Consider the following 24,282-nt stretch of genomic DNA (forward strand, 5'->3'; position numbering starts at 1 on the left):
GAGGAGAAAGAGCCCCTCCCTCTCTGCAGCGGCTTCCTTTCCCCTCGCCGCCTCCCCCAGCAATGAGCCGTGTACAGGGCAGGGGATATTGGGCACGTCTCGGAAACCTGAATGTGCTCTCTGAAATGTCAGCAGAAATAAACCTGGCTGATCCTCTTCGATGGCCCGTCACATTAATATCCCCGAAATTCCAAGCGGATTAAAATAACCGCGAGCATGACACCGTTTGGTAGGCCGGGGGATTTGCTTGGAAGAGGAGGCCCATTGGCGAGCGTTCTCCTAATTGCCGCTTCGTATAAATAGAGTGCTCTTTAATATCGCCACAGCCCTGGCTGACAGATTTAGATCGGAGCTGTCGAAGTCATTAGTGCCCAGGCCGTGGTAAACCGAGGCTCTGTTAGGGCTGTAAATGGGATTCTCACGGGCCGATCAATCTTACCAAAGCTGCCAGTGTTGCTTGCTGATCTGCAAGGTCCTGAGTGGCTACAGCTTCCCAGAAATGCGCTTGCATCTGTCAGAATTATGAGCAGCTGGCAGCTGACTCAAAGGTCATATTTGCTGCTAGTGTGGAAATAGAATCTCCCCAGTACAAGAAATGCTACTTAGCAGTATATCAATTGCAGGCGGGTCATTACAGGAGTGTGTGTGTGTGTGTGTGTGTGTGTGTGTGTGTGTGTGTGTGTGTGTGTTATAGCCTGACTTGCCAGGGACACGCTTTCTCTAGGTCCACACTGGGCTCACAAGCAGGTGTTCAGATGAATAAAGGTAAACCGTGATGAGTTCCCAGTGAACTTTGCAGCACGAATGTCCTAAGGCCATTCTCCTTCTGCCGTCTAATAAATATATAGTTTGTGTTCACATTGTCCTAGGCACTCTTCTAGGCACAGGGCAGAGACTTGGTCCAGGTCTCTCTTATTTATTGGCTGTGTGGCTTTGGACACACTGTTGGCCTCTCTGAGCCTTGGGTTCATTGTCTTTAAGTGGAACTTATGATACCTATTGTTGGAGAGTATTGAGAAGACAGAAATCCAAAAAGTACCTGAAGTACTCGGAGGGATCAAGCTTACTAGGCACTGTCAAGGATGGTGTGGTAACAGATACCCACATGGGCCATGCAAGGGGCAGATGGTAATGGCGGGGAGAGGGCTAGCCTGGTCTGAAGGGTATCCATGGACACCCTGTGAGGAGTGACTGAAGGCCTTCCAGGTATGTCCGGCTTTTTGACACTGTGACAAGGCATTGCCATCTGCAGAGTTCATGCAAGAGAAAACATTGGGGCTTTAAAACAATCACAGGAAATCTCCCATCCAGGCGCCTTCAGACCCCCTTGAAAGCACTTGTATTCTGGCCTGTGCTGTCTAGAGACCACAGCTTCCTAAGGCTACTTCTTACTACATGGAGAAGGACCTCCTTCCTGAGCTTTAAGAGGATCTCTTCAGATCCATACAGTTGGACTGTGTGGAGACACCCGCCCTGGCCTTCTCCAAGGGTGTGGCTGTGACTGCCTAGTTGAAGTGGGTCAAGAGCTCTGTCCTCTTAGTCCCTGCTTCTGTGAAGAAGCAATTTGTGATAGAGCTTGCTTTTGTTTGGTTTTTAATAAAACGTGCTTGTTACACAAACATAGGAAAATTAGATACAATATATAAAGAGAGAAAGGTAACACAGTAAATACTTCAGAATGCATTTTCCATGTTACTTTGGGTCTTTTTCCTTCCCTTGTATGAAGATCTCTCTAACCCCAGAGAGCTGAAATTTGACCAGCTGGATCTCAACACTAAGGGTTTATCAATTCCAGTGTGAAAATGTCTGCCAGTAGGCAGCCTGGGGCAAGGCTAGACCAGGGCCTTTCTCTAGTCATGAGCTTCCTTTTCAAACCCCAAAGAGCATCCAGGACTCAGCTCATAAGTTTCCCAAGGTTCATTTTGCCTAGCCTGGCCTCGTGTTGCACGCCCTCCTCTGAACCAATGACTGTGGCTGGAGAGATAAGAAGCTCTGACTAGCTTGGGTTAGGGTTATATACCCACTGCCAGCATCTGGCCTGAGCCAACTGGACTTAGCCGAGAAACATCTGGGCTGGAGAGACGGCTCAGCAGTTCAGAACACTTGCTGCTCGTGCAGAAGACCTGGGTTCATTTCTCAGCACCTGTTTGGCAGTTCACAACCACCTGTAACTCAAGCTCCAGAGGACCCAACTCCTTCTTCTGGCCTCTTCAGGTACCAGGTGTGCACATGGTGTACATACACGTGTGCATGCAAACAGATACACAAAATAAAAATCAATGAATCTTTATAAAAAGCAGTAGGCCCCAACTTCAGCAGGCAGGGCTTGGCTAGACATTGAAGAAATGGATGCAAAAGGAGTGAAGCGCTCAGCTCCCAAGAGCCTGCTCATGGGTTGGCCCTTGGTGAAATGGAGACTGAGGTGGGAATCCCTGGGATGCTGACATGCTGACCCAGGATGACCTCTGCCAACTAGAGGTCCACGCATCCTCTGCCCTCCAACCTGTCTGGGGGAGCTGGATGCTGACCCACCAGAAGCAAGGTGGATGCTCCTCCCGCCTGCCAGAAGCTCTTCTATGAAGAACTGTTCCTTCTCCCTATCATCGTGCCTACCCTCCTCTGCCCCCACCAGGCAAGACACAGCAAAGGTCAAAAGCCGGAGAGTCCAGGGCAAGTGGGAAATGCATTCTGGGAAGAGCTCTTCTCATCGGGCAGTCTGAACCAGTCAAGAGAAGCCATGACCATTAGCACATGCTGGGAAATGCCTTCCCCCATAGCAACCATCCGGGCAGGTGGCAGGTAAGGAGTCCCATTCTAGACTGAAGATTGACCAGGAACAGGGCACTAAGCTGGAAGGCCTCACCTCAACCTGCCCCAGCTGCTGGCAGGAGGAGACATTTGCCCACCTTCTTAGTGAGCTCCATGGACGAGAAGCCCCAGTCAGTTTACTTTATTTTTTTTTAAAATTGTGTATTGTTTTTGTTTGTTGTGAGAAGGTCTTTTCTGTGTTGCACAGGCTGATCTCAAACTAGCTGCAGTCCTCCAAGTTCGGTCTCCCAGGTACTGGGACTACAGGCCTGTAGCACCACGCCCAGCTCATGTCTATTCACTCTATTTAAAGGGAGCAGGAGGTCCTAGGGAGGGGGCATTCATTTCATTACAGAATGAAGTAATGAGACGGTGCATACAGGGAGAGGGATGGGGGACAGAGGATGACAAGCTGACTATAAACATAACCTTTGACTTAAAAACCGCCTTGGAAGTAATCAAGATGACCCAGCAGAACAAATCAGCAAGACGGAAGAAAGAAAGAAAAAACTTGGCCACTTCTCCTGGGGTGCAGAGAGAAAAAGGAGGAAGAAGAGACAACCGGGAGGGTGAGGAGAGGCATGGGCTGGGGCTAGGGGCTGGAAACCAATCAGAGCAGGCCTTGGCGAGGCTAGTCAAGGGGAGAGAGGAGCCACCTTCCAGGAGGAAGAGAGGTGGTCAGAGAAGCATGCAGGGTCGGAGAGAGCTGACGCGGGTCTCTTCTCCCCAGTTCGGCTCACGTGTCTGGGGGTTGTCACTCCCCAGTTGCCTGGCACTTGGCGGTCTGCAGGCTCCAAGTTCAGTGTTGCTGTGGATTTCAGAGACTCTGTGGGGGGTGGGAAGTGACAGCGCTGGAGTTAAACAAGCCACACAAGCTGGAAAACTGGGACGCTAGGAAGACGCTGGGTGGGCTGAGAGGAAGGCAAGAGGTCAGCAGAGGTCAGCAGAAGTGAACAGAGGTCAGCAGAGGTAGGCGCCTTCTTCATCCTGCAAGAGATGGAAGCACTTCCTGTTGATGAAGAAAAATAGTTTTGCTCAGCCGATTACGACCCATTCGGGACAACCACCCAAGTGGGAGTCATCAGCTCAGAAGCCCCAGGGATCCTGATCCGGCCAGGCCCAGCATGCTGACCACTGTGGCTGTGACAAATATCCTGACAAAGAAAGTGACTTATGGGGAAAAGGGTGTGTTTGCTTCACATTTCCACATTACAGTCTGCTCGGGGGAAATCAAGGCAGGAACCTGAAATGTCACATCCAAGGGCAGAGAGCGAATCAACAGGATGCTTGCTTGCTTGTTCTCAGCTAGCTTCATCCTTTTTTATATTGTTTAGGACCCCTGCCTAGGGAATGGTGCTGCCCATAACGGCCTGAGTTTCCCTACATCAACTAACAATCGAGACAATCCCCCACAGACATACCTATAGGCCAACCTGATGTAGACATTTCACCATTACGACCCTCTGTCCAGGTGGTCCTAGGTTATATCACATTGACAGTTAAAACTAAGCACATAACTCAATGTGGTTTAGAGGGCTGCAGGGTGGCTGACTCTGAGGGGCTGTCCAGTAGTGGGCAGTGGCTCTCAGCTTCCTATTGCCTCCTCATCCAGCCTCTACATTGTCCAGAGTTCACCCTCTGCTTCCTCCTTCCAAGAAAGCCCACTTGGCACAAGGCTCAGTCCGCCTTCTCTGGACACTTCTCATCCCACCTCACTCCTGCAGGGGGAGAGGGAGCTGCAGCGCTGGCATCAGAAAACCTGACACGCTCAGCGACCTGATGTCCCCGATATCTCAGAGTGCCAAGTCTGTAGCGATGGATCCTGGCAGGATCCCACTTCCCCCAGGGACAGTGACATCCCACCAAGACTTGCAACAGCCTTCCACAGGGATGGCATACAAGACTGTCAGGACAGGGAAGGAGAAAGAGAGGCCTGAGGGAGAAGATGCTACAGTGAGGAGTAGCAAGGTCAGATGGAAGGCCTCCTCTAAAGGGATTCTGATAATAAGAAAAGCCCAGAACTGTATTTAAATCCACACTAGATACTGGCTGTGGGGCCACCTTGAGCCCTTCTCTGTCCAATGGACTCTTGTCAACTATCCTCTTCAAAGGGATTGCATCTGAGGCATGTAAAGAAAACCCCATCTCTCTGTGTCTCTGTGTCTGTCTGTCTCTCTGTCTGTGTGTGTATGTGTTCACTTTATATATATATATATATATATATATCAGATAGAGCTAGTATGTGTTCAGTCTCCAGCACTACATAAACCAGGTGAGCTGGCCTGGAACCCCAGCACTGGGGAGGTGGAGGTAGGAAGATCAGAAAACTAGGGCTATCCCTGGCTACACAGTGATTTTGAGGCTAGTCTAGGCTACATGACAACCTGTCTGCAAGTCGATTAATTAATTACAATAAACAGCAGGCTGAAAAGGAATGACCGAGACCAGGTGTAGGACTCCAGAAGGAATAGGTAAAGTCGGGAAAGGGGGACAGGCCAAGCTCGTGGCCAAGACAGCAGCACGAAGCTCCTGCCGCAGGAGGGATACGGCATTCTGCCGAGAAGCCTAACACATACTATGTACTCCTCGAGAGCAGGGGCCATCCTAGGCCAGGGGCGTGATTCAGAGCAGGCCGCCCAAGGAAGTAAAGCCTCAGCAGAAAGGTGTAGAGAATGCCTGGGGCTACACGAACACTGCCCTGATTCAGCTCTGCCACAAGTTTTACGGTCTTGGTTTCCCCTTCCGTCTTTCAAACTACTGAAGACTGAATAAATAGCCACACTTCACAGAGAGACCACAGAAGCTGAAAGCGGGGGCCCTTCTGCTGCAGCGCAAGACGACCCGGATTCAAACAGGGGCCAGCCTGGTTCCTGGGCCCCAGTTCATTCTTTACTCAGGCAGCCTCTTTGGAATAGCTCTGGGGCTAGCATACCCTCGCTAAGGTCTCCCTCCCTCCAGGTCTGAGCCACTTTCTCGCTAGCTATCTCCGTCTCGTTCTTGTTCGTGATAGCACCTGCACATCCCTGGTGGCAGCAGTCACCTTAGACGTCTGAGAGAAAGGCTAAACTGAATCCCGCATGAACCTTGCCATCAAGAGCAAGGTGGGCATTCCAGCTCAGGCCTTCACAACCATAGCCCTTCCAAGACGTCCGTTGCTCTGGCTGTGGCCTGACACGTCTACGCCTCTGTAGGTCTTTAGTGTTCGCTCATCAAGTCTGGACGCAGAAAAGGACTCCGTTCCCAACCTGCCCAGAGTCTGTGGGCCTCACCTGCGGCCCCGTCGGGGAGTTGTAGCCTCTCTCACCACGGTGTCTTCGTTGCAGTGGTGACTATGCAGCAAGAAGACCATAAGCGGGAGGCAGAGGCAGGCAGGCCGTGAGTTCAAAGCCACCCCGGCTACAAAGGAAGATCCTATCTCCAAAAGAGAAAAAAGAAAAGAAAAAAAAAAGCAGTCATCAGGTTGACAGTTTAGGGGGTGTGAGTCCTTCCAAGAGGTGTGCTCTACCCAGGACTCTGCTGCTTGGGGATCTCTTTGACGGGGGAGTTTAACAAGAGCACCTCTCTGCTGAGACTAGGCCAGGAAGGCCATGGCTGGGAGTAGGCCAGGGAGATGGTTCCAGAGCCCAGTTCTGACCTTCATTTGTCTTGTTCACCCGTTTTGAGTCAAATGAAGAAACAGAAGCCCAAATAAACTGCCAGGGAAGACTCAGAATGACCCCAGGGTTCTCTTGCCACCCAAAGTGGCCCATTTCATGGTGTGGCATGACCCCATGCTCCCTGACTGGCCCCTTAGTCCGAGCTTCCAGGGCCACACAGGAGCCCTGAATGCACCTGGGCCTCCCCTCCTATGAATGCCAATCTTGTCTGCCCTCAGCTGGGGCTTCTTGGAAGGGTGGGTGGGGCTGGAAAGGCTCCAAGACATCGACCAGGAAGGAACCCCCAAAGCCGGGCTACCCCCTCGTGGTACCCCCAGCACCCTGAGCTGCCCTACCTGGGCCACAGGCATGTTCTCATCTCACTAGGGGGACCCTCCCTCTGTACCCCAATGCTTCTTTTCCTTCCTCTCTTCCCTTCACCCTAAAATGGCTTTTGCAAGGGTCAGGAGCAGCCAACATCCTTCAAATCACAGTTCCATTGAATTCTGGCAAATGGCATTTTCATAGAGTCAGAGAGTCTGAGAACTTGAAAGGATCTGACTGATGATTTCAACCAACTCCCTCTTTTAATAGATGAGGAAAATTAATAGATGGGAAAAATGAAGGCCAGGGGGAGGTGGCTCCCTCTGGGTCATGGCAAGTCGGCACAAGCTCCGTGACCTGACCACTTAGATCCTGCCTCTCTCCCCACACTCCTCCCCACAGTCCATTCCGGATCACGGAAATCTAGTGTCCTGGGGCCAGGGAGGTAGCCAAGATGAAGGCATGTTTGCCTAACATGTGCAAAGCTCTGGGTTCAATCCCCAGAACCACATTAGCCAGTTATGATGGTCCGTCCTTGTAATCCCAGCACCAGGGAGGCAGAGGCAGAAGAATCAAGTCATCCTTGGTTCCACGGTGAGTTTGAGGCCAGCCTGGTCTACATAAGACCCTGTGTTAAAAACAAACAAACATATAACAAAGCCAGTGTCCTAAGAAGTGTGTGGTCAGGGTAAAGGCTGGTGACAAGGCTGAATGTCTACTGTGGCTATGAAGTCATTTAAGGCAGAGGGGATCCAGGACTCAGTGACTGACGTACAGGCCCAGGATTTCTGTAATCCTGATATTTTTTGAAAGCTAGAAAATGCAGGTTTTGCTTGTTTACTTTTGTCTTTTAACTTGTGTGCATGTGTATGTACATGCATAAGTTTGCAGGTGTATATGAGGGTGCATGTGTATGAGGCAGGGGCAACATATATGTGCATGTGAATGTATTTTGTGCATGTGTGTGTACGTGTGTGTGTGCGTGTGTGTGTGTGTGTGTGTGTGTGTGTGTGTGTGTGTAGGCCAGAGATTAACATCTGGTGCCTCCTTAAATTGCTGCCAACCTTATTTCTTGGATACAGGGTCTCTCATTGAACCTGTGACTCCCTGATAGGGATAAACTAGCCGACCAATAAGCTCAGGCATCTCCATGTGCCCAGTGCCGGGATTACAAGGGCATGTCATCACTGGTGGCTATTTTTGTTTAGATTCCGGGACTCTGCCTTGGGTCCTCGTGCTGACACAGCAAGCTTTTTACTCCCTGAGCCATCTCCTCATCACCAGGTGTTTGTGTTTAAGTATAAAGCATTTCCATTTCCGAGGAAGAACCAAGTCAAATTTTAAAGCCCTCAAGACTAATCTGTGGCCTCCAATAGAGTCCACCTCCCTTTTATGAACATAAAGAAACAGAGGCACTGAGCAGTGGCCCATCAGTGACAGAAATCCAGTGTAGTTAAGTCACTCTTGAGAATGACATTCGGCCCATGTCCTGCCTAAGTGCATCCCCCTACACCTGGGCCCAGCCTGTCCTCCTCGGGTCCTGAAGTGACTCTGGAACCTTACATTTGGCCTTTGGTCATGTTCTCCCCATGCTCCACATTTACAAATCTCTTTGAGTACTTTTTCCCCCCGGTGGTATCCCTCTAAGACTTTAAAGCAGGCTAGAACATTCCAGGCCCCTGCTGGAGGCTGCGCAAAGCGGCACCCACTCATGCCCTGGGCTGAGCCCTTCCCGTCTGCCCCTCCTATAGCCTCTGAATGGTTTGCTGTTGGCAGCCCAGCTCCATAGAGCACAGCCAACACCCCAGGAAAGAATCCCATAAAGCCCAGTTAGGGACATGTCAGCAAAAGGGGGGGATGAGATCACAGCCAGCCTGCCACCTTCCCTGGCTGGCTAAATCTGTCAGCAGCCCAGCGGTCGCCATGGTTGCCAGACCCTCCCTGACCCCTCTGGCATGTCCAGCCTAGAGCCCTGGACGAGAGCAGAGGGTGGTAATCACTGAGCGAGGAGACGACACACAGCCTCATAAAGCCACCAGGAATCACCAGAGAGTCAAGTGCTAAGATGAGCATTGCCAGGAACAAGGGCTTGGCAAGGTCTGAGGGAAGAGAGACCAAAATAAAAAAGGGTCTGGCAGGGAACCCAGGCTGGAGTCTGCCTCCGCCAGGAGAACTAACGTGGACGGATGGCAGAAAGTAGAGAGGACCCTCAAGATGTCAAGCAGGCATGACCAGGGCACTGGGGGTGAGCTGGAGTGTGCTGGTTCGAGTCCCCATGCTCCAGCTCTGGGACAGCCTGCCTTGCTCTGATCTCTGCAACCCCATCCGCAGCGGGGCTGTGGCCACACCAGCTCAGCGTGTGTTTCATTCTCCCAGTCCAGCTTACGCCTGACAAAGTGAGCCTGGCTGTGTAAATGAAGGAATGAACAAGTGAGTGAATGAATGAATGAATGAATGAACAAATCAGGAACTAAGCATCAACCTAATAAGAAATCTGCGGACTGATACCTGAAAAAAACTGACACTTGAAAATTTTTCAAGGTGTTTCCCTGTCTCTCTTTATGTCATTCCCTTAAGCAACCTGAGAGGCGGAGAGTGGCTTTGTGAAGTTTTGACAAAGAAGGAAACTGAGGCTGGGTCTCACAGCTCCAGGACCCCAGGTCCTGCTCTGAGATGCCTGCCCTGCCTGGGAAGTCTGTCTGGCTCAGAAAGGCCACTGGTCTTTTCTCCTGTGAATCAGGGTTTAGATGTAAGCGTCCTCTGCTCCGTATGCTGGGAAAGGTCGCGCCACTTGTTTCTCAGGAGGCAGAGCGAGAAGGGAAGGGCGCAGTTAGCTTCAGACCACAGAAGAGACTGGTGGCCTTGGATGGCGACTTTGGACGATGCCTGAGCCTCAGCTTCTGTATCTGTCTGGCAGGGATGAAATGCTGGTCTCACGGTGCTTCTAAGAGGCTAGCAGGTGCCCGCAGCACACACTGCTGTCACCACAGAGATGTGTAACCTTGTGCTCTCTAAGGTGTACGGGATAAGAGACTTCCATGGAGAGATCAATGGACAAACAGCTTTTGATTTGACCGGAGGGTTCTCTGAGTTGCAAACAGTCAAGGTTCATTTCTAATGAGAATGACGTCCCTTCGACCCCCAATTTTCCTTTCACTTAAAGTGGGGGACATGTAGGCAGACCCTGGAGCTGCTATGCTGGTCCATCAGCTGAAAGATACAAAGAATGGCAGAGCAGAGCCAAGGAGAGATCTCGATGAGTAAGGGCATTTGCTGCACAAGAATGGGGACTGAGTTTGAATTCCAAGCACTCATATAAAAAGAAAAGCTGGGCGTGGTCACCCACAGCTGTAACCCCGGTGGTGTGGGGGGGGGCAGTGGCAGAGACAGGGGGGCCACTGGAGCTTGTTGGTCACCAGGGTAGCTCCAGGTTCAGTGAGAGATCCCGTCTCAAAGGAATAAGGTGGAGAGTGATAGAGCTGGACATTGGATATCCTCATCGGGCCTCTGCACATGAATGCATGGGTACCCACACACAGAGACAAATGCATGCATACATCACACACACACACACACACACACACACACACACACACACACACACACACCACAAACACATACACACACAGGAAAAAAAGGGAAGAAAGGCAAAACAACAATATAGAGGAAGCCTGGCTCACTGAAACCATGTTACCGGTGGAAGAAACGCTTCTACACGGTTCAAGCTAGCGGCACAGTGAGCTTTGGCATGACACTGAACTGGTCCCCTGTGCGTCACTGCCTGTTCTTCAGAGCCCATCTGCAGGCTTCCTCCTCCATGAAGTCTCTCCTGATTACCCCTACGATATCTGCCCTCACATCACCCATCCTGGCACATATCGCCTAGGCCAACTCTGGACGCACTGACGGCTGCTTGATTTCACGTCAGCCCCTAGTGATGAGCATGGCAGGAAAACATTGAATGGATTGAGTCCCACGTGATCTTCCCTGTTCTGTGGTTGCATTTTGGTCTCTTCTGCAGGAATAGTGCCGTGTGACCATGCAGGATATGCATGCCACCGTCAGTGACACGTAGCACTCAGGGAAGACTTAAGAGCTGGACTCACACAACACCAAAAGAAAAACAATACCAACAAGAAGACTAACAGGGAGATAAAGCCAGTTGTGGGTGTGGCAGGGGGCATCCCCAGCAGCCAGCTTTAAATACACTCTGATATCAGAGAGCTGGGTAACATGTAACCCAAGACAGACAGGCTATAATCAGATCTTTCCGACATGGAAGAATAAGACAGGCTGACTGCCGCCATAACAAAGGTGACAAATGTCTGTCCTTGGGTATAAGGATAGTAGCTGCCTGCGTCCCTGCTGTTCTTTTGGGAAGTGCATCTCTGTTCCAGCTGGAAACCAGTCAACCTGACCATGCTTCTCCTCGGGCAGACTGCTTGGGACACCACAAAAGGACGGGCTGTGTAAACAGACACCCACGACACTAAAATTAGCAGCTGGCCAAGATGGAATGGAAGGCCTGATGAGGTAGTGAGTTTCCTAACACCAGAGGTAACCAAGCCAGATCAATGTAAGTGGGGCGGTGCCATTAGGGCATTCCGGACTTAGGTGGGGACGAAGATCACACTGGGTTACTTGAGGCTTTGTGACACTGAGTTTTCCAGCTACAGCATGGGTTTTACTCCACTGGCCCGTTCCCACCTTTCTTCTTCCACAGAGCCTGGTACAGTGCCTGATATTTTTAAATGAAAGCTCTCTTCTTCCTCATGGGCGAGGCACCATGAGCAGGAGTGCTGTGTTATGGTATAGTGGTGACTGCTGTTTATGACTTCATTCGGCATACCCTTCCCCAGACAGCTTGGGGCCAAGAGTACAGGAACCCTAGTCACACAGTAGGGTCTTGGACCACCCAGAAGGAAACGTAAAGACAGCTGGGAGAAGGGTGTGACCGACGAAGATACAGAAGAGTCTGAGGATGAAGTGTGATGTCCCGCCCGAGTGTGACATCAAACACAGTCACACAGATCGTCTTGGCCCCAGCCCTACCTGACTCAAAGCATCTCTGCAGAGCTCTCTCCTTCCCATGGATACTTTCCCAGGCAACACAGGACCAGAAGTCCAAAGTCTGTGGGACCCCAGAGGACCACTCCCTGGCCCTGAGACTTGGGCATGGCACTAATACCACCCTATGAGCCAAGCTTCCTCCACACCCGAACAAGAGGAAGCCTTGGTTGGTCCCCAGGAATCTTCTGACTCAGACAGCATTTGAGAGCAGGATCCAGGTACTAGATGTGGCTGTAAACCCAGCTCTGCTTTTTCTGAGCCACGCGACCTTGAGTGAGTTACCCGAACCTCTCAAGCCTCAGTCACCACCTCTGTAAAATGGGAAGGTAAGTGTTTGAAGACTTTAGGAAGGTGCTAACGTCAGTCCATCTTGATCATGGCCATTAGCTGGTGTGAATCCCTCAGGGAGGGAGGGCAAGCTTCAGCCACCAAAGAGGAGCATCTGGAAGGCCCAGGCTGCTCTGGGTGCTTCTGAGTTTAGGCCATTCCTTTCCTAGGCGCTTTGTGGCTACCAGGTGCCAAGCACAACAAAGTACACAAGGCTCAAATCCATATCCGTTAACTATACAAAGATTCCAGTCCTCAGACTAAGCCCAGATCAATCGACCACCTGACTGCCATGGTCTCCAGAGCCCACCCTGAGCTCTGAACCTGACTGTCCAACACTTCTATGGGGAAGAGGGCAGATGAGCATTGAGGCCCACTGTTCAGCCACAGCCAAGTGTTAAGGAAGAACAGACACCATGTTTATTAGCTACCTGAGAGAAGGAACAGGTCAAGATACATGGCACTTCGCTCCCACGAACATGTGCACACACCCGCCTTTACCTCCTGCCTCTATGTGCTGAGTGTATCTGAAACACTAGCTACAGGACCCATTAGAACTGGACAGGTAATGGGTGACAAGGGGTGAAGAATTCCAACTGTTGAGGTGGTCAAGGGCCATCTCTGGCTAATCTATCAGATCCTTGGACATTGATAATATTGTCTCTATACTCCCCTAGAGAAGCAGCCTAGGAGCTTGGAAGAAAGAAATACAGACGGCTTTGAAACAGACGGAAAGATATGAGCAAAGCAATCTTAGAGATATGTTTTATCTCTATCTATCTATCTATCTATCTATCTATCTATCTATCTATCTACCTATCTTTATCATCTATCTATCTGTCCATCTATATTTATCATCCATCTATCTATCATCTATCTATCTGCCTGTCATCTATCTGTCTATCTCTCTTTCTCTCTCCATATATATATAATCTATCTATCTATCTATCTATCTATCTATCTATCTATCTATCTCATCTATCTATCTATCTATCTATCTATCTATCTATCTATCTATCTATCTATCATATTTGTATTATTCCAGAGGCCCTTGTACCCTTGACCCCAGCCCTCTGCTTCCAGAAGGCCAGATATACTCGCACATTACTCATAAGTTAAAGGGGTGTGTACAGTGTTGTTTATGATGACCCTCTTGCTCTTGGCTGAAGATTAAAAGCTGAGTCTTCAGAAGGGTTCTGATTAAATAAATCACATTTCTGTGACAGAATACAGTGCTAAAAAGGAGTGGCTGCAGTGATAATATTACATATACATAACTGTTACAGTTTATTTCTTTGGATTGAGACAGGGTCTCATGTAGTCCAGGATAGCCTGAATTATTTTCTACAAAGCCAAGGATGGTCTTGAACTTTGATCCTTCTGCCTCCACTCCCTGATTGCAGTCATACACCACCACTATGTCCACTTCATGCAGTGTTGGGGTCAAATACAAGGCTTCACTCGTGCTAAGCAAGCATTTTACCAACTGAGTGACATCCCTACCCTCCCAAAGGTAAATTTATAAAGAAAAAACTCAAAATGAAGAGAACAGTAAATTCCCTATTTTTGTAAGAAAATCTTCACATACACATTTGCTATGTGTAGTACATTGTTGGTGTCCCTGGGGGAGGGGATCTGGGTATTTGAAGGTTTCAGGGACACTAGTTATTGTTTAGACATTTACACTATTGATTTATTCAATCACATTCAAGTTCACACATTACATTTTTATTTTACTATATAATTAATCAGAATTAAGTCATTTCTGAATTAATGATGGGACTAGAAATCCAGAGTGGCATTTGGACATGGTGAGAAGAGCCATAGAGAGCCACGGGCAGTTCTGGAGCTGGTGGTACAGTGGCAGAGTGGTAATTCATAAGGAAGGCCCAGGAAATGGTAGGAAGAGAGGGCCGAGCCACCAAAGGAGCCAGAGGCATCCAACTCACCAGAGAGCAGCATGGGAGGATGTGTGTGGGGATATACATGAGGGTAGTCCCTAGGTAACCCGTCTTTCCACTAGCTTCTAAATGGTTCTGTTCTCATCTCCATCATGTCTCATAAGTTTCCGGAGTTATTGACAGACTGAGTCTCAAATTTTTCCAATAATTAATTTATTTTTATTTTATGTGATTGGTGTTTTTCCTGCATTTATGTTTGTGTGAGGGTGTCGGATCCCCTGAAACTGGAGTTACAGACAGTTGCAAGCTGCCATGTGGGTGCTGGGAATTGAACCCGGTCCTCTGGAAAGAGCAGTTGGTGCTCTTAACCACTGAGCCATCTCTCCAGGGTGATTCTCAGATTTTTTTGGAAGTACAGATATCTGTATATATATATTTATCACAGGCCCTGAGCTGGTGTTCTCATGCTTGCCGCCCCCTCCCCCGTCCCCCGTCTTCTCAGCAGTAAGCCTGGGGTTCACTGTCTCCCACCCTGTGGCTACTACACTGATGTTACCTCTTGCTGGTTCTCCAATACCTCTCTCAATTTTTGCAGGGCAGCTGAAGTGAAGGGACACAGAGCTGACCTTGGGGCTGTTGCTAAGGCTGTCGTGGGGAAAGAATTAATTAGTAAAGAAGTAATAAGCATGACCTCATAGCATACTGTCACCAAGAGATTCACTTTATGTTCAAAAACTCAAATCTATTGAAAGTATAGAGAAAGATATTTCATGAAAATGGAGTCAAAAGCGAGCAGAGGAGATTACACTAATATCAGCCCAAAGCACATTTGAATTTTAAAACTTGCTGTGAGACAGAGAAAGATATTACATATTAATAAAAGTTTCAACCCAGCAAGAAGCTATCACAGCTACAAGGATGCATGCATCTCAACAAACCATCCAGCTATCTGAAGCACTTGTTGACAGATCTGCAGAGTAAAGCGTTGACTGACAAGAGCAGCTAGAGACGTCAGCGCCCGGCACCCGGTAACGGATGGGACCACCGGAGGGGGAGAAGCAAAGAAAGAGGGGACGAGGGCAGCACAACAGGCCAGTGCTCCAAACAGGACAGAGCACACCACCAGTCCAGCTCCATGCTCTTCTTAAGCACAGGTGGGGCGCCTTCCGAGACAGACCACACGGTAAGCCACAAGTCAAGGGCCAACAGGTGCCTGTCACACAAGGTATCTTCCCTGAACACCAGGAGATGAAATAAAAACTAATAACAAGAAATTCACAGCATTCTATCTTAAAAAAGATGATAGATCATAGAAGTCAAGACAGATTAGAAAATACTTAGGCACATGTAAAAGACAAAAATCAAGCCATGACATGTCAGAATGTATGAGGCATAGAGAAAGCAATGATAAGGAGCAAGTTTGAATAGTAAGTGTTGGGCTGTGAAGGTGTTTACACTCAGCTAACGGCCTGAGTTAAATCCCCAGGGCCCACAGGACAGGAGAAGGGAAATGACTCCCACGGGTTGTCTTCCGACCCCACACGTGTGCCATGGCATGCATGTATCACACACACACTGAAACACTCACGTACACACAAATACATACATAAATAAATGCAGCATTTTTAAAATTCAAAGTGCTTCCATGAGCACAGCAAACCCAGACGAGCAACTTGACTTTGCACTGAAGACCCTAGAAACAGAATGAACAAAACCTTCGGAGGTAGAAGGTGGGACAAGCAAAGAGCAGGGCAGAGGAGAATCAGAGAGAACAGAAAGCGGTGTGGAAAATAGAGGAAACCAAAAGCTGGTTTAGAAAGGCCAACCATATTGACAGCCTGAAGGTGTGTCGCTAAGAAGAGAGAGAGAAGACGCGTTACTAAGATCAGAAATGAACACAGGACCACCACTGCTACTTGTGCAGAGACACCACTGATTCTGAGAGAGCATCGTGAACAACCATGTATAAACAAGCTGGTTAACAGAGAAAACGGACACATTCCCAGAAACACAAACTATCAAGACTGAAGCATGAGAAGAAAGAAATCTGATGAGACCTATATAGAACAAAAAGAATATTGAGTCACTAACAAAAATTTTCAAAGAGTTCGAGGCCAGCCTAGTCTACCGGCTGAGTTCCAGGACAGCCAGAGCTATGCACAGAGAAACCCTGTCTCAAAAAAAAAACAAAAAATAATAAATAATAAATATATAAAATAATAAATAAATAAATAAATAAATAAATAAATAAATAAATAAATAAATAAATAAATAATTTTTTTCAAAGAACTTGAGAAAATTGACCCCTGGCCCTGATGGTGTCTATGGTGGTTTCCACAAATCTCTAAAGTTGTTTCCCAGAACCTCCTCACAGGCTTCCAGACACCAAAGAGGGCATCTCCTAACTTAGTGCATAGGGGCATCATGGTTAATCGTGTTTGCCAACTTGACTGAATCTGGAATCAACAAAGAAAGAGCTTCTAGGTGGATCTGTGTGGGCGTTTCCAGGAAGGACAACTTGGGGACCTTCCCACAGGGTGTGTGGCACCTTCAGATGGAGGCCCAGATACAAAGAGGTTCCAGAGCCTCCACGCCTTCAGTGCTAGATTGGAATGGTTGAATCATGCAGCTCCTGGACTCAGCAGTTACCCAGTTCTCAGCCTCTTTGTCATGGAGATGGCTGCTTTGGAGTACTCAATTTACAGGGGATAAGTCAGTGCTTATGTGTATAGAGAGATACATAGATACACACATACATATACAGTCTACTGGTTTTTTTCCCCTAGAGAATCTTGACTGATAAAGGGGCCAGCATTATTCTATACCAAATCTGGAAAAAGACACAAGAAAGTTAATGAGCTATGTCACTTTTAAACATTATGAAAATGTCAACAATACAGTACCACAGCAAATTCAGAAGTGTAGTAAAAGAGCTATATACTACAACCAAGCAGAATTCATTCATGTAATTCAAGGATGGTCTGTTCATGTATGAATAGAAACAAATGTAATATGCCACATTTACAGAAAAAAGAAGCCCACATCATCATCCACTTATGAAAAAGCATTCAATCCTCTCATGCTAAACACTTAACTAGGAGTAAAAGTAAAGTGTGTCAACATAAAAAGACCATGTATGAAAATCCCATGGCAAATATCATTCTCAATGGTAAAGGCCTGAAAGACTTTTTTCTCAGATCAGTAATGAGGACAAAGCTGCTCACTTTCTCCACCTCTTTCCATTGCAGGACTAGAAGACTTGTCAGAGCAATTAAGCAATAAAAAGGAATTAAAAGCATTCAAAGTAAAGGGAAAGGGGGCCTAGAGAAACAGATCAAAATTAAGAGCATATACTGCTCTCATCGAGGACACAACTTCAGTTCAGTTCCCAGCACCCACAACAACCTGTAATTCCAGCTCCAGGAGATCTGACACCTTCTGGCCTCCAAAGGCACCTACACTTACATACATATAAACACACACACACACACACACACACACACACACACACACACACACACACACACGAGAGAGAGAGAGAGAGAGAGAGAGAGAGAGAGAATTAAAAATAAAAATTAAATTTTTAGAAGGGGAAAATAAAATGAACTGTATTTATAGATCTTATAGAGACCCTAGTTACTGCACTCACATACAGAAAAAAAAAAAACCTGTTGGAACTAACAAAGGAATTCATCAAAGTAGATTATAAAGTCAATATACATGTACACCTTTAGTTTTTTAATCCCTTGGTAAGCAGAGGAAGGCAGATCTCTGTGAGTTCAAGGCCAGCCTGGTCCTTCATAGCAAGTTCCAGGACAGTGCTATATAGAGGAATCTTGTCTCAAAAACAAAACAAAAAGTCAATACACGAAAGTAATATTTCTTAATGACCAAAAATCTAAAAAAAAAAAAAGTAAAGTAAAACTTTTAAATGTCATCAAAAGAATAAAACTCTTGAGAATTAACTCTCCCAAGGAGATGAAAGACTTGCACAATGCAAACTACAAAACATTGCTGAAAGAAATTAAAGACATAAATAAGTGGAAATGTATCCCATGTTCATGGATTGCAGAACGATGCTATTAAGATGGCAATACAACTAAAGTGACTTGACTGCCAGACTTTATACAGTCTCTACATGCCATGGTCTAATTGTGTACCTCCAAGTTTATACTCTGAAACCTAATTACTATTATAACAGTGTTTGGAGCTGGAGCCCTTGGAAGTAATTAGGTCAAGGGGGATGAATAGGATTATTGCTCTGATATAATAAGCTCTTTATTATTGTTGTTGTTATTTTTAATTGCATTTATTTATTGTGCAGGGCAACTGGGAGGGCATGCGCCATAGTGCACCTATGGAGGCCACAGGACAACTTTTAGGAGTCAGTTTTTTTTTTTCCACCATGTGAGTCTGGGAGATTGAATTAAGGCTATCAGTTAACCAAGATTCATCCATTCATCTATCCAGGCATCTAGATATTCATTCATCCATCCATCCATATTTTCATCTATCATCCATTATCTATCTATCCATCTTCTATCACTCATTCATCCAATCATTCATTTATTTTTCAACAAATTACTATGATCACATTCTATGTGCAGGCCCTGTACCAAGAAGAGATATAGTGGTGGTCAAGACATTCCCAGATGAGTGATGGATGACGAATGTATAGATAAGTAGATAGATGCTAGGATGGATGGATGGATGGATAGACTGATGCTGGATGAATGGATGGATGGATGGATAGATGGATGGATGGACTGATGATGGATAAATGGTTGGATGGGTGGATAGATGGATGGATGGATAGACTGATGCTGGATGAATGGATGGATGGATGGATAGTTGGATGGATGGACTGATGATGGATAAATGGATGGATGGATGGATAGATGGATGGATGGACTGATGATGGATGGATAGATGGATGAATAGATGGATGTATGCTTGGACAGATGAATGAATAAATCTTGGCTAACTGATGGTCTCAGACATACCTGGGCTCACAGCAGACCAGGGTGCTATCTTGATTCCCAAACCCTGCCCACAGTGTGAGTCACACAATCTCTAGCAACCACACACTTCTTTCCACAGTGAGATAGTCCTGAGAGGCCCAAGCCTCAGAGAGTGTCAGGAAAACTCTGCTCACACACAGTTCCTGCCAGTGTCTGATGACTGCTGATTGTTGGTGTGACCCCTGTGAGTCAGAGCTCCTGTTGCCCTGATGCGCTTCCGCTTTCAGCAGCGTTGTGACGTGTTTCAAAGAAAAGTCAGAAGCAGCAGATTCTGCCTGTAGGCGAAGGTTGCAGACCACTCAGATGTGATTTATCCTCAATTTCAGTCTGACTGGACCTGTGGTTGGAAGCGACAGGAAGGAAACTGGTGGCCTTGCTCCTGTAACGTAAGGAAGAGATTCGCAGCAGTCACTGGGAAGAAGCCATCCTGGCCCACCTCTTCCGCTACATGTACAGTCTTCTTGGCACCTCCTGTGGTCAGGCTCGGGTCTGGCTCTTTCCTCACATGTATTGGACTCTCACCCCTGCTCCTGACCAGAGATCTCCTCCTGCCAGGAAAGCTGTCTCTCACAACTCCACCTCTCACTTCCAAACACACTCCGGTCTAAATTCACTCATTTTTTGTCAGGTCACCAGAGCCGAGGGCCCTGGGGGTCTAGGAATCCTCCCTGTCCACGGTGCAGCTGCCCTTGTGATGCTCTGATGATGTATGTTTTGCAGCTTAAGGGAATGGAGCTATCATCTCTCGGGGATGACTCTCTGGAGGCAATAGACAGCCGCCCAGGTCCAGCTCAGCTCTTTTCTTCCTCATCTCAGAGAAGTCTTTACCCACAGCTTGACCTTCAGTACAATTAAGACTCCATTTTTAAAGAAAGTGTGTGGTGTGTGTGTGTGTGTGTGTGTGTGTGTGTGTGTGTGTGTGTGTGCACGCGCGCGCGCACATGTGCACTGTATGTGCATATACATGTTGGTGACATAAAAGTTCGTGGACATATGTGTGCATGCGTGTGTAAGTTGATGGTGGGTGTCTTCCTCGACCGTTCTCCACCTTGTTTTTTGAGACAAGATTCCCCCTGAACCAGGGGCTCACCAATTCAGCAGGACATGTTGGACCGTGAGCCCCAGGGATTTCGCTGTCTCTGCCTTTCCAGCTCTGGGATTACAGGTGCTCACCACCAGGCCTGGTTTTTAGTGGAGAGCTAAGCCATCTCCCCAGCATCCCAACCCCTTTTTTCTTTTTTTCACTTCTGAATATCAAGTAGGATCCTGGTGACAAGCTTGCTCTGTGAACTGTGGAGCGGCGGCATGCATGTGGGGAGAATCGTCCGCGTCATCACCTTCATTCTCTCTGTTGACTGTCCCTGCTGTTATCTCCGTCATCTTCAGCACCATCACCATCATCTCTCCACCCGCTCACTTCTCATACTCACACGTTATCTTCCAAACTGGTTTGCGAGCATCTCACGGTTCGGGACCAGTGACTTACTTCCAGTCCCCACTCCTCCTCCACAGAGCAGAGGGCTCTGAACACAGCAGGCACCAGAGGTGGTTTCCAAATGACTGACAAGCTCAGGGGCAATCAAATCCAAGGAAGAGCACTGTGTCTGAGAGTGTCCTCCACGGCCCCTGCTTCTTTCCTTCCGGCATCTTGAAGCAAACACAGAAAGCCAGGTCGTGATAAAAGTCAAGGGGCTCCCACCTGCTAGGGAGGTTCTGTCACATGCCACATTAGTACCCGGATACTTCTCATTCCACAGTCCTCCAGCCTTTCTAAGAAAGGAGTCCACACACTGAGCAAGCCAGGGCCTTACTAACGCCAGGAGGGCTGTCATTGGCCCTTCTCAGCCTTGAAGTAGGACTCCACCTCTTGGCCTTTGAATGTTCTGAAGGGGACAATCACCCCACTGAAAAAACCCCTCTCTTTTAAGCGAGATGGCTAGTTGTACATGCTATTTCATAGATTTCTCTTGGCCCCTCTGCAAATGTCTCATCCTCACTCCTATGGGCGTGAGGAAACCGAGAAGTGAAGACATCAGCTTCAGGGTCATGAGGGAGGTGAGGCACAGTAGCTCGCTTCTCAGTACCCACTAAACATTCAGAGGCGTGCTGCCTGAGCCTTCTGCCAGGCCTCTCCCCCCATCCCCTGACTCCCCACTGCACAGGACGTTATGGTCAACCACATCCGGACACATCCCTGCAGAGGAGATATCAGTCCCTACCACCAGCATTCTCTGTCCCACCACAGCCTGGCTAGCCCACGAAGACTCAGAGCCTTCCTTCACACTCTGACAACCACCGGGTGTCAGAGCTAGAAGGGCCTCATTCTAAGCTCCAGCTCCAGAGTCAGCTTGGGAGCTTGCCTACACCTCAAATCTGTAGGCCAGCTGGGGGATGGAGAAAATGAAGCAAGGTCCGGGAATCTGTGTGCATGGAACTCAGTAGAGCGATCCCATTAGAGCTTGAGTCTGGAAGGCTCTAGCCCAGACCCTGTGTGTGTGTGTGTGTGTGTGTGTGTGTGTGTGTGTGTGTGTGTGTGTGTGTGTGTGTGTATTTAAAGACCAGGAGTCAATCTCAAGTACAATATATTGTTCCTTAGAATCTGTCCACCTTGTTTTTGTTTGTTGATGTTATTAATGAATCAGGGCTTCGTTGGGACCTGGGGCTCACTGATTCAGCTAGACCAGGAATCCACCTGTCTCTGTCTCCTGGGCACTAGTATTACATGTACATGCCACCACACCCAGCTGGAGGCAGAACTCCACAGGCTTATTCCTCAGGCACTCTACCAATAGAGTATCTCCCTGGCCCCTAGCCCGAAAAGGAAGAGGGACCTTCCCTAGCTCCTTAGCCTTTAGGACCTCAGTGTCTTTGGCTGGTCTGTGATGCACTTGTCATGGGGGCTGCCAAAGGCTACTGAACTCATACTTTGACCTTAGAAAAGTGGGTTAAGGAAGTTCATGAAGCCAGCTTGAGATAGGACTCACCTAGCTCCACGTGGGCAAGAGGAACAATGCTTCATAGAGGGGAGAGAGGCCTTTGAAGGGACCTTCAGGAAGAACCTGGGGATTAAGGCTGAATCAAGTGGACATTGAGAAACTCACCTTCTTAGAGTAGTGGGATGCTAGACCTCAGCCCAAAATAGTAACCCCTTTCCCCAGGGAAGATGTAGAGTGGTTACAGGCCAAAACTAGGTTACAGCCTAGTTTTAATCTGGCAATGTCCAGGCTTATGTTTTGTTGAAGACCATTTCTAAACCTGGAAAATATTCACGACCTGGCCGTTAACAGAAAAGGACTGCCGGTCCCTGCTGCCCTCCAATCACCAACGAGCAAAGATGTGTTCCTGTGACTCTATGAGAAAGTCCCTGGATTTCCAGGCATGTTTCCTCACTACCACAGCAGCATGCTGTTGGGGAAGATTGCAGGCACTTTAAAAAAAGCAAAAGCAAAACGGTTGAATGAGTGAACGGCCGCAATGAGCTAGCTTCATTCCAGTTATGCACATGAGGAGAATGAAGCTTCTAAAAAAGCTAACCATACAGTTCAAGGTCAGGGAACCAGAAAGTGGGGATTAGGATTTGTCTTATTTGAGATACAGCATCTTGACTCACAATTTCGAAGCCAGGACCTTGTAAAACCTTACAAGAAATCTGCAGAAATGGAAAGGTAGGTGAAGCCTTTTTTATTGTTATTTTATCATGTTTTAAGATTTTATTTCTGACTGTGTGTGCGCATGTGTGCCGGTGCCTGTGAAGAGAAGAAGAAGGTGCTGGAATCCCTGGAGCTGGAGTTACAGTTAGTTCAATTAAGTCTTTGGGAAAGGGCTAAATCATGAGGTTGGGGGAAGAGATAAATACTTGTATGAAAGGATAAACAGACCCTGTTCTGCTGTGAAAATAAATACCTTTTATCACATAGTTGGCTGATTTGTACGATAGTGTCAGCTTCTTCCTGGACCTGTGTTCTTCTTAACTAGTGATAAATAATGGAGGTATTTTTTTTTCAGCTGGGGTCAAAGGAGGACACTTCAAAGAGTGAGATGTCAGTGGGCCAAGCAGGCTTGCCAGAGTCATTCACAACCATCGAGGTTCTGGTCTCAGTGATGTGTCATCAGATGGGAGCCTGGGCCACTACCTGGCAGTGGAACTGTGGAGCAGATGCCCTCCCTAGGGAGCCTGTGACCATGAAACCTTCCCTACCTTGAGCTTCTCAGATCTCTCTGTGGCTGAGTCAGCCTGATGCCCTGCCTGGCTCACAGGGAAAAACTTTGGAGGTCCAAGACACATTCTCTTGCATTTGATGATTGCTTGCATTCAGGGCCACTTGGACAAAAGCAATCATAGAAAGCACAATGTCATTAGCCTTAGCTGCTTGGAATGATGTGCTTGCACATAAATTATAAGAGGTCTTGGACTAGGATTCCATGTTGAGTGCTGACAGTGCAGAGTCATCAACATGGGTAACTTATACTGAAGTTTCATGTCACCAAAATTGAGCTACGTGATTGTCTGATCGTCCAAGTCAGCAGGAGAGATAGGACCCAACGTAACCTCACGTTTACCAATACCTGTGACCCCAGCCAGCATTGTGAGGGATGAAGAGAGGGGTCACGGGGACTTGTGGCCACCAGCCTAGCTCCAAGTTCAGTGAGAGACCCTGTCTCAAAGGAATACAGCAGAGTGCAAGGGCAGGACATTTAGCATCTTCCTCTGGCCTGCACACAGTCTGTCATTTGATAGCTCCTTTCTCGAGGAAGCCAAACCCACAAGAGGTTGTTTCTAGTCTCTCTGTTTCTTGTGGAGCGAAAACATAAACCGAAAAGCAACCATCCTGTTTTCACAAGATTTCCCCCCTCTACATTTCAAAATATTCCACTGTATCGAGGAATGGTCAATTTGGGTTGCAAAAGGAAACAAACACAAAGAACAAGTCACAGATACTTGTGGTTCAGCTGAGGCTCCTGGGAAAATCAGAGGGCAGACTCAGTTGGAGCTGCTGGAAGGCTTCAGGGAATCTGGCAAGGCCATGAGGCGTCTAGCCATCTAGCAAGCAGGTTGTTCACAAGCATATGAAGGTGATGTCTGTCAGGCGAAGAGCCTGCCTGGTGTCATCCATCCCTCATGAAACTGAAGTAGGCACAGAAGATTCCCATACAGAAAAAACAAAGATCAGAGGCATTCCCAGACTTTTTCAGGGA

This window comes from Peromyscus californicus, unplaced genomic scaffold (assembly GCF_007827085.1).
Source record: "Peromyscus californicus insignis strain IS unplaced genomic scaffold, ASM782708v3 Scaffold_11__1_contigs__length_118956290, whole genome shotgun sequence".
Lineage (NCBI taxonomy): Eukaryota > Metazoa > Chordata > Mammalia > Rodentia > Cricetidae > Peromyscus > Peromyscus californicus.